This window comes from Dryas octopetala, chromosome 6, assembly GCF_963921425.1.
Source record: "Dryas octopetala chromosome 6, drDryOcto1.1, whole genome shotgun sequence".
NCBI classification, from domain to species: Eukaryota; Viridiplantae; Streptophyta; class Magnoliopsida; order Rosales; family Rosaceae; genus Dryas; species Dryas octopetala.
Window position 1 is genome coordinate 18,311,912 of NC_141371.1, and position 8,602 is coordinate 18,320,513.

General features: G+C 37.0%; 1 pseudogene; it reads right to left on the reverse strand.

Annotated features, from left to right (window-relative positions):
• Positions 1 to 6,249: 6,249 nt before the first annotated feature.
• Positions 6,250 to 8,305, reverse strand: LOC147283004 (pentatricopeptide repeat-containing protein At2g22410, mitochondrial pseudogene; annotated as a pseudogene).
• Positions 8,306 to 8,602: the final 297 nt, after the last annotated feature.

The window sequence follows — 8,602 nt, forward strand, 5'->3', positions numbered from 1 at the left end:
TTTTGGTCTTCCAGATCTTATAAGATCTCATCCAGATCTTGTATAGATCCTTCTATGAGATCTAAGACTGAGAGAGAGAGAGAGAGAGAGAGAGAGAGAGAGTTGAGGTGAGATGGAGCTGGTGAGAAGAACCATGGCAACTCGGTGAAGTCAGAGGGATGTGTGTGTCTGAAGGGCTTTGACCTTCGCTGACTTAAGGCGCGATATGAATGTTTCATTAATTCATTAACGCGCGTCTCCGGTTTTTCCCAAATATGAACACCCGCAAATTCTTTATTTTTGTGTAACTTGTCCAACACAACGGTTTTTGTCTAATACTATTGTATTTAATAATTTAGAAAAATTCATAAGACCAAATACCATTGGATATTATACCTTCAGATAACGGTTTTTTAAAAACCGTTGTGTGGTAAATTAAGATAACGGAAAAAATACAAACCGTTATCTATTAACCATTGTCTATTTACATTATTGTAGTAGTGATTACAGATATTGCCCATGTGCATGGGTATGTGTTTATAAGTGACAAGTAGAAAGGGTTGGTTCCAACCATAGAGACCCTTTTGCCTAGTGTTGAACACATAATATGTGTGAGGCACATGCATATATAACAACTTCAAGCTAAAATATCTAGACCTTGCATTGAAGAACATCTTGTGGGCAGCAACAAGGGTTCCTTGTATGCCTTGGTGGAAAGCAGAGATGCAGAAAATGAGGATTCTATATGATAAAGCTTGGGGGTGGCTGAATGATAAACCTGCAAAGAATTGGTCTAGATCACACTTTGGGACACACACTAAGTGTGGTCTACTTTTGAACAATCTTTGTGAGAGTTTCAAATCTCCAATCTAAAATTGCAGAGACAACCCAATCTTAACCATGCTTGAGAGAATTAGGATTTGGTTGATACTGAGAATGACCAATAGGAAAGCAGCTTGCAAGAATTGGAAACATCCAATTGGTCTAAGGATTTTAAAGATTGTGGAGAAAAGGAAGTTGTCCATAGGTCTATTGATTCCAAGAATGTTAGGGCCAAGTATATGACGTGGAAGATATTATAGGGTTTCAATTTGGGGTTAATCTCAATGATTGGACTTGTAGTTGTAGAATCTGGATGTGAGTGAGATACCATGTGCACACGCTACTTGTTGCATTCTGATGAGAGAGGAAGATGTTTTGGACTTGTGCATGCATGTTACAAAAAAATGCCTACCTTAAGGCATATGATCTTATGATTTATCTCATGTGTGGAATGGATATGTAGGATGAAGGTGACAATGATAAATTTCTACCTTCTCCATTCAAGAAACAACCTGGAAGGCCTAAGAGAGTATAAGAACAAATGGGCCAGATGAAGTCCAAGTTCCTACAAACAATCCACCACCAAACCCATAATCCTTTACAACCAAACCCACCCAAGGTATTGAGAAGGCTATGGGTCACTATAAGGTGCAACAAGTGTGGCATTCAGGGGCACAATGCAAAGACTTGTACAAGGGTGATAGGCAACCAAGTATTGTACTTGTCATGTGTTTCATGAGTTTCACTTTCCTGAGTTTAGGTTATGACAAACTTGATAATTAATTTTGTATGGATGCAAATTGCACATGTTGAAGGGAGTGGGACAACCTTACATGAGCAATCTCAACAGGCCACAACCACAACCCCAGCTCTACTTCAAACTGCATATAGGTTATGGTTGACTACTTGTGTATAAACCAATTAACTTGCATAATGTTGACTACCTATGTATTGTTTGACAGTTAACAACAAGGAGGGGTAGATGAAGAGGTAGGGGCACAAGTGGAGGTAGAGCTAGAGGTGGAGGTAGAGGAACAAGTAGAGGTAGAGGCACAAATGGAGGTAGAGGAACAAGTATAGGTAGAGCCACAAGTGGAGGTATAGGTACAAGTAGGGGCAAAGGCTATGTGAAACTTGATGAGATTTCATTTTTGGATGATGATGGGAGTGTCTTTTGTGTATCATGATGGAAGCCCTGTGCACTTAGGATAGGTTTTGAGTAGTTGATAATGTTTTGATCAAATTGAAAGATTATGTTCCACATGACTTTTTTTGTGAATGTGTAATGTAGGGCTGCACTTAACATAGATTATGCTTAAATGTGTTGGACAACAGAAATGTCCAAACTGCAATGATGCTGAATTGTTGAATATACAATTAATGATTTTAAAGTTCATTTTATAACTCTTAATGATAAGTAAACACACCCAAAAGCTTGCAATGACAAATAGGTCCACTTTTTGACAAATAAATCACGTTATAATAGACTTCGTGTTTTTTGTGCTGAGTGCTCGACATGTTGTTTTTTTGTTTTGAAACTGATTAAACTGACACTGTCAAACAGTGGCAATTATTATCACTTTGAAATAGTGACAATTAGTAACAGTTATTTTTACGTTATTACACGCAGGTGGATGTGCCTTCATAAATAAGCTTGAATTTTGTGTTTTATGTTAGTTTCATTAGTTTTTGACATGTTTATGTAAAAAAAGACATAAGGTAGATCTATAATTATTATTTTTATGCATTTTCAAATAGACACTGTTGCACAGTGACAATTGCTGAGCACTCGGTGACTTCCGCGTCGCGCGCATTTCATTAAAGTGGGTCAGCCTGTCACCGGTTTTTTAAAGGTGAGTCGGCCTATCCTTCTATTTTATGAACTAGACTGTATAAAAAAAAAATAAAAAAACTTATATTCAATGTAGGCGGGTATATATTGAATATAGATATTTCAAACTGCTATTCTGCTACCAAGTGTGAATTTTTTTTTTTGGTCAAGCACCAAGTGTGATTCAAACACACCTCCTTCGTATATGATAACCTAATGGGATGTCAAGTCATGAATTTATTTCTGCTTTTCTTAGGCCTTTCAACCACCCCTCCCCCCCTCTCCTAAACCCAAGTGTACCGAAAAAACATGTCACTAAACAGCAAATAGAAGATTGATTAGATTATGGATTCTTTTTTGTGTAAAAAAAGAAAAGAAAATAAACTGCCTAAATGAACCGCATTAATTTAGTTCAATCAGTTAAATGTCCACACTTGTATCGCGTTAAATGAACACGTCATTTTTTTTTTTGGCCAGGAAATGAACATGTCATTTTAACAATAAGAAAACGATGTACACTGAATGCTGTGGAAGATCATTTGTTTCACAATATAAAGAATCAACTTAATCGAGCATGCATCATATCCACCAAGTTCTGTATAATTACATATGCACACTTCATGTTCACTTGCACTAACACGTTTTAATCAAAAGCACAAGGGAACGAGGGAAGAATCTCAAATGCATTACCCTTTTACCCTTTTTTTTTATAACTGAAATGCATTTCTTTTTCAGATCAAAGGTCCTGACTTTGAAACAAGGCTTCGCATATGAAAATTTATCTTCAAGACACTCGACAATCAATAGCAAGCGATAAAACCATTCACCAAATCCTTGTTGCTCCTAAGTATAACGCTTTTTTGGTTTGCTAATGCCCAATTGATTCCTTGCTGCATAAATACAAGGCATTCCTATGAATTGAGACTAGACCCTCATACCAGCAACTACTATTTGGGAAGGTCATCTTTATGAAAGGGTAACATTGATTAATTTACAAGGGATGAACAATGGAAAATAATTTGTACAGTGCCACCTGATTCGAGAGAAAACGCTGCTTACTTCTGATGGACTAAGCCAGCTATCTTTGGGTGCCCTTCACAAAATTCCTGATTGGTGAACATTTAAAATGTAATTGTAATTTCAGCATTGGCTTTTTCCTACTAAGCCTATGACATTTCCCCAACAATCACCACCCCTCCAGACTGCATTAACAAAAAATATTGAATTTTAGGTGAGAAGTTGATAAGTTTCAACATATCAATAGAAAATATTGACTTTAAGTATCACTTTTACCTTTCGCCGGCTGCTCGATCCAAGGGCCATTCATTATATTCAAGATGCTGCATGCTTCACTGTATTCCAGATCTGGTAGCAACTTTGGGGTAAGCAAGAAACACCTGATTAACGTTGACAGAAACCAATGCTTAAGTCACCTTTTAAAACTTTGAATGCATATGAGAAGCAGAATTTGCTTTGTGAACTACAGTGTTTAGGACAATATTCGAAAATGCTCATACCCTCTATTGGCTTGTCACTAACCTAAATTATGTACCATGTAAATTATTAGCTTGCCCCTCAACATTCTACTACATACAGCATAGACAGACCAGCTAAAAGAGAATTTGCACAATGGGACATTTGAAGGCTATGAGTTATTCCAACAACATTGACTACACTTGTTATCCTTGTCATGTACAGTGAACTACAATAACATTATTCCACAAGTAAGGTTGGTGATTATAGGACCAAATACTTCTACAAGAAGTTTCATTCTTGTACTCATTCTTATAATTGTTATTATGTACCTCTACCCTTCATGTTTATAAGTATTATGACAAACCCTAATTGGCAATGGTATGGACTATGGACTTGCTCACTCAGGCAAACATAATAATTTAACATTGCCTACATTAATGAAGATACATTATAATATACAAGTATTTCTAGTTTTTCAAGTAAAATAGTTGAGTATGAGAACAAAAAAGGCACCTTCTAAAACAGAGCAAAATAGAGACAGATAATTATCATAGGTTATGCATATCTACTCTTACTATGGTGTATTTGGTTGAGATGCTGCTCTTACTAACTGCAGGAACATCTTTCTTTCATTTATAGGATCCATCCCTGAGAAAATATCAAATGCAACAATGACTTATTCTGAGATACATGGAGCTTGATCTAACGGAAAAAATAAAAAAAATAAAAAATAAACACTCTTGTGTAACCAACCTTGATTTATCCCATCAACCACCCTAAATGGGCAGTTTGTAAGGTCTTGAAGAGAAACAAGATAAAGTATATTTGAAACTGAACACTCCTAGGAAATGGAAATTTCAAGGCACGGTAAGGCAAAACAGTTGTAGTCAAATCAAGAACTGAAGAATATAGTTAGTGTAATACCCCTCCAGATTGATGGTGGGCACTTAGAACTTGAAGCTGCCCTGCTTGTCTGATGGTCATAATGTAAAACAAAATAAAATTGTGAACATAATTATTCAGAAGCACAATTTCACATAACAAATCAAAACTATGAATACATAGCATTTAATGCAATAAGAGAAACCAGACACTTCACATTAACCTAAGACAGACTTTCAATTAAGCAATAATTGGTACTAAGTGTATCAAATTAATTGGATTGACAAAGAAAACCAAGCAGTTAGGAAGAGATCTAATTTACATTATCTCAAATTTGGTATTAGTCATGGTTCCGAATCCAATATAGCCTATTAAGGGATTGTGCACTAGATTTCCTTTCTTCTCTAAACCAATTTAATACCTCTCACAAGACAGTCAAGGCAGAAGTAATCCAATGAAAAAGACGTCTCTATACTAATGACTTTTCCAGCTATAAAATGGTAATCTACTATATCAGGTCATAAATTAAACTTCCAAACGCAAATAAGTAGTGCCATGAAAGTATATGTAAACAGGAACGAAAATGCAATCACCTGAACTTTACTTTTATAAGTATCCCAAATTGATCGAAGTCCATTTCATGCTCATCTGAGAGAAAAAGTTCCCATAAAAATGACATTTTCTAGAAAGTGCAATATTGAATTCTGGGGCAAGTAATGGCCCATTACCTCGTGGAAATTAGCTTTGATAAATAGCAGCCCTTCAAAAGTCAATGAAGCAACTTTGAATACCTTGACAAAGGATGGAACTGAGATGTACTTGGCTAGCAACCTTGAAAACATTTTGGTGCTGATGAAGAACAGCTATCATGTTTTCCTTGTAGGAACCCTGACATTAGTGCAAAAAGCATGGTCAGTATAATAAACACAAAAACAAATTGCATTCAGGAAACTTGCCCTATTATTATTTTTTGTTAAGGAAAAATGTCAATCCAGAAGGAAGAGGGGCAAAAAAATAACAAAAAAGCAGCTCCTAAAGGTTCCTACCAGAGCAGAAGCACCAAAGAATAGAGAAGTTCTTCAATTGTTGCAATTGTATGGCTGTCCAGATTTTGTTCTAGATACTCTTTAATTTAGATCACTTCAAAGCAAACTACACTATTAAAATGCATTCTTTGCACGTTGTCTAGCAGTTTGAAATGAAGGACACTTCACATGCACTCTTCTCCTTTACCTGCTAATTCAAATTTGTTGCCTAAATTAAGAACCAAGGAGAAAGTCATTTCAAACCGCATGAACTGCAGATATACAACCAACAAGCTCTATTTGTCTTGTTAACTGAACTAAACAATCATATATCTGTTTCGTCCAAGGGTGTGATTTGTCTCTGACAATAAACTCATATACAATGCCATTGACCTCAATTGAGCTGCAACCAGGAGTCTTCTCTACTCCTCTCTCCTTCATCATATTTTGCGCCTTCCCTGCCTCCTCCCACATATTTGATTCCCTATACATTTTTGCAAGAAAAATGTAAACTCCACTATCATGAGGGTCCAACTCGAGAAGCTTGGAAGCTGCTCTTTCTGCCATCAAAATATTTTTATGAATATAACAAGCAAAGAATAATGCACCCCACACCACAGCATCTGCCTTAATTGACATGCCATTGATAAGCTCTTCTGCTTCTTCCAAATGACCAGCCCTACCTAGAAGGTCCACCATGCAAGAGTAATGTTTAAGTATGGGACAAAGATTAAATTTAGTTTTCATTAAGGAAAAATATATACGACCCTCTTCAACCAAACCTCCATGACAACAAGCTGATAATACCCCAAGAAAGGTGATCTCATCTGGCATCAATCTTGTCTTTATCATCTCTGCAAAGTAAGATATGGCATCATGGGCATGTCCGTTAAGGGCTAAACCACAAATAATAGCTGTCCAAGTCAAAGTGTTTCTTCCTGGCATGTCCCAGAAAACCTTGAGAGCCTTGGTGATGTTCCCACATTTAGCATACATGTCAACAAGGGCAGTCCCCAAAGCAACATTCAAAAAAAGACCATATTTTTCAATATAATGGTGAATCCATATTCCAACATCCAGTGCTCCAAGTTGTGAGCATGCCGATAAGCAGCTAACCATGGTTATTTCATCAGGATTTATATTACTTGCTTGCATTTCATGAAACAGAGCCAAAGCCTCCTTGCTTTGTTTGGCTTGAACATAGCCACTTATCATTGCATTCCATGGCACAACATTCTTCTCTGGCATATCATACAAAAGCTTGCGAGCAATGTCCAAAAACCCAGATTTGGCATATCCCACTATCATTGTAGCCCATGAGACAATGGTTTTCTTGGTCATATTGTCAAATAGTGCTTGCGCTGCCTCAAGATTCCCACACTTCATATACATGTCCATAAGCGCATTAGCAAGAGGAACATTCAAACTTAGTCCGTTTTCTTCAATAAACCGATGAAATTCTCTCCCACGACTCAAATCCTCTAATTGGGCACAAGAAGAAACCATCCCAATTATTGTAACTTCATCTGGCTTAACTCCCTCCACCGCCATTTCTTGATAAATCCTTAATGCCTCGCACGCCAACCCACATCGAACATAACCATTAACCAAAGAATTCCAAGAAACCAAATCTCTCACAGAACTTTCATCAAACAGCTTACGTGCCGCCTTTAATTCTCTACATGAAACAAGCATATGAATCACCGCATTGTGAACAAACATATCCAAATATAAACCCAATTGCAACACATGCCCAAGAACCTCACGACCCATAACATTCAACGACAAATTAGCACAAACTTTCAACAATAATGGGTAAGTATAGTTATCCGGTCTCGACCTACCATTTCCCAACATTTTCTTATACAACACAAGCGCTTCTCTCGGATTAACACTCTCCGAATACCCTCTAATGACCACATTCCAAGAAAACACATTTGGGTTTTGCATATTGTACAAAATCTTAGTACCATAATCAAGATTTCGCGACTCGGAAAGCGCACAAAAGGTGATAAGGCGACTGGAAGCAAACCCATCTGAGATTAGCCCGGTAAGGGTCATTTGGGTTTGGATTTGCTTCAACTGGGACATGGATTTACATGTTTCTAATAGGGAGAGAAGTGGGTTTGTTTGAACAAATGTGTGGGTTGTGTTCCAATTGGTGGGTTTGTCTTTGTGGGGTGAGAGAGAGCGGGTGTGGAAGAGGGAAAGGAGAGAGGCTGAGACATGCTTAGCAACCAAGCGTGGAGGTCTGAGGTTGAACATCGAGAGGATGACCATTATATTTGAGTGTCGGCATCTGTGTGTAATAATGGTGGGAAATGCTGATAGGTAAATAAACCTGGCCAGTTGAACGTTTAACTCACGGCTCAAAATACAAAAATTTCACTAACAAAATAAAGGAGGCGTTAATAATCGAACCAGAAAGTATTATCCATATCCAAATAAAAATATTGGAAAATTTTAGCTAAAGACTCCAACTATATCTCAAACTTCTATTTAAGATATGAATTTCACTTTGTGTCAGTTGAAGACTGAAATTTTCATTTTGTGTCAGTTAAAGACTTTTTTTTTTTTTAGTTTTTAT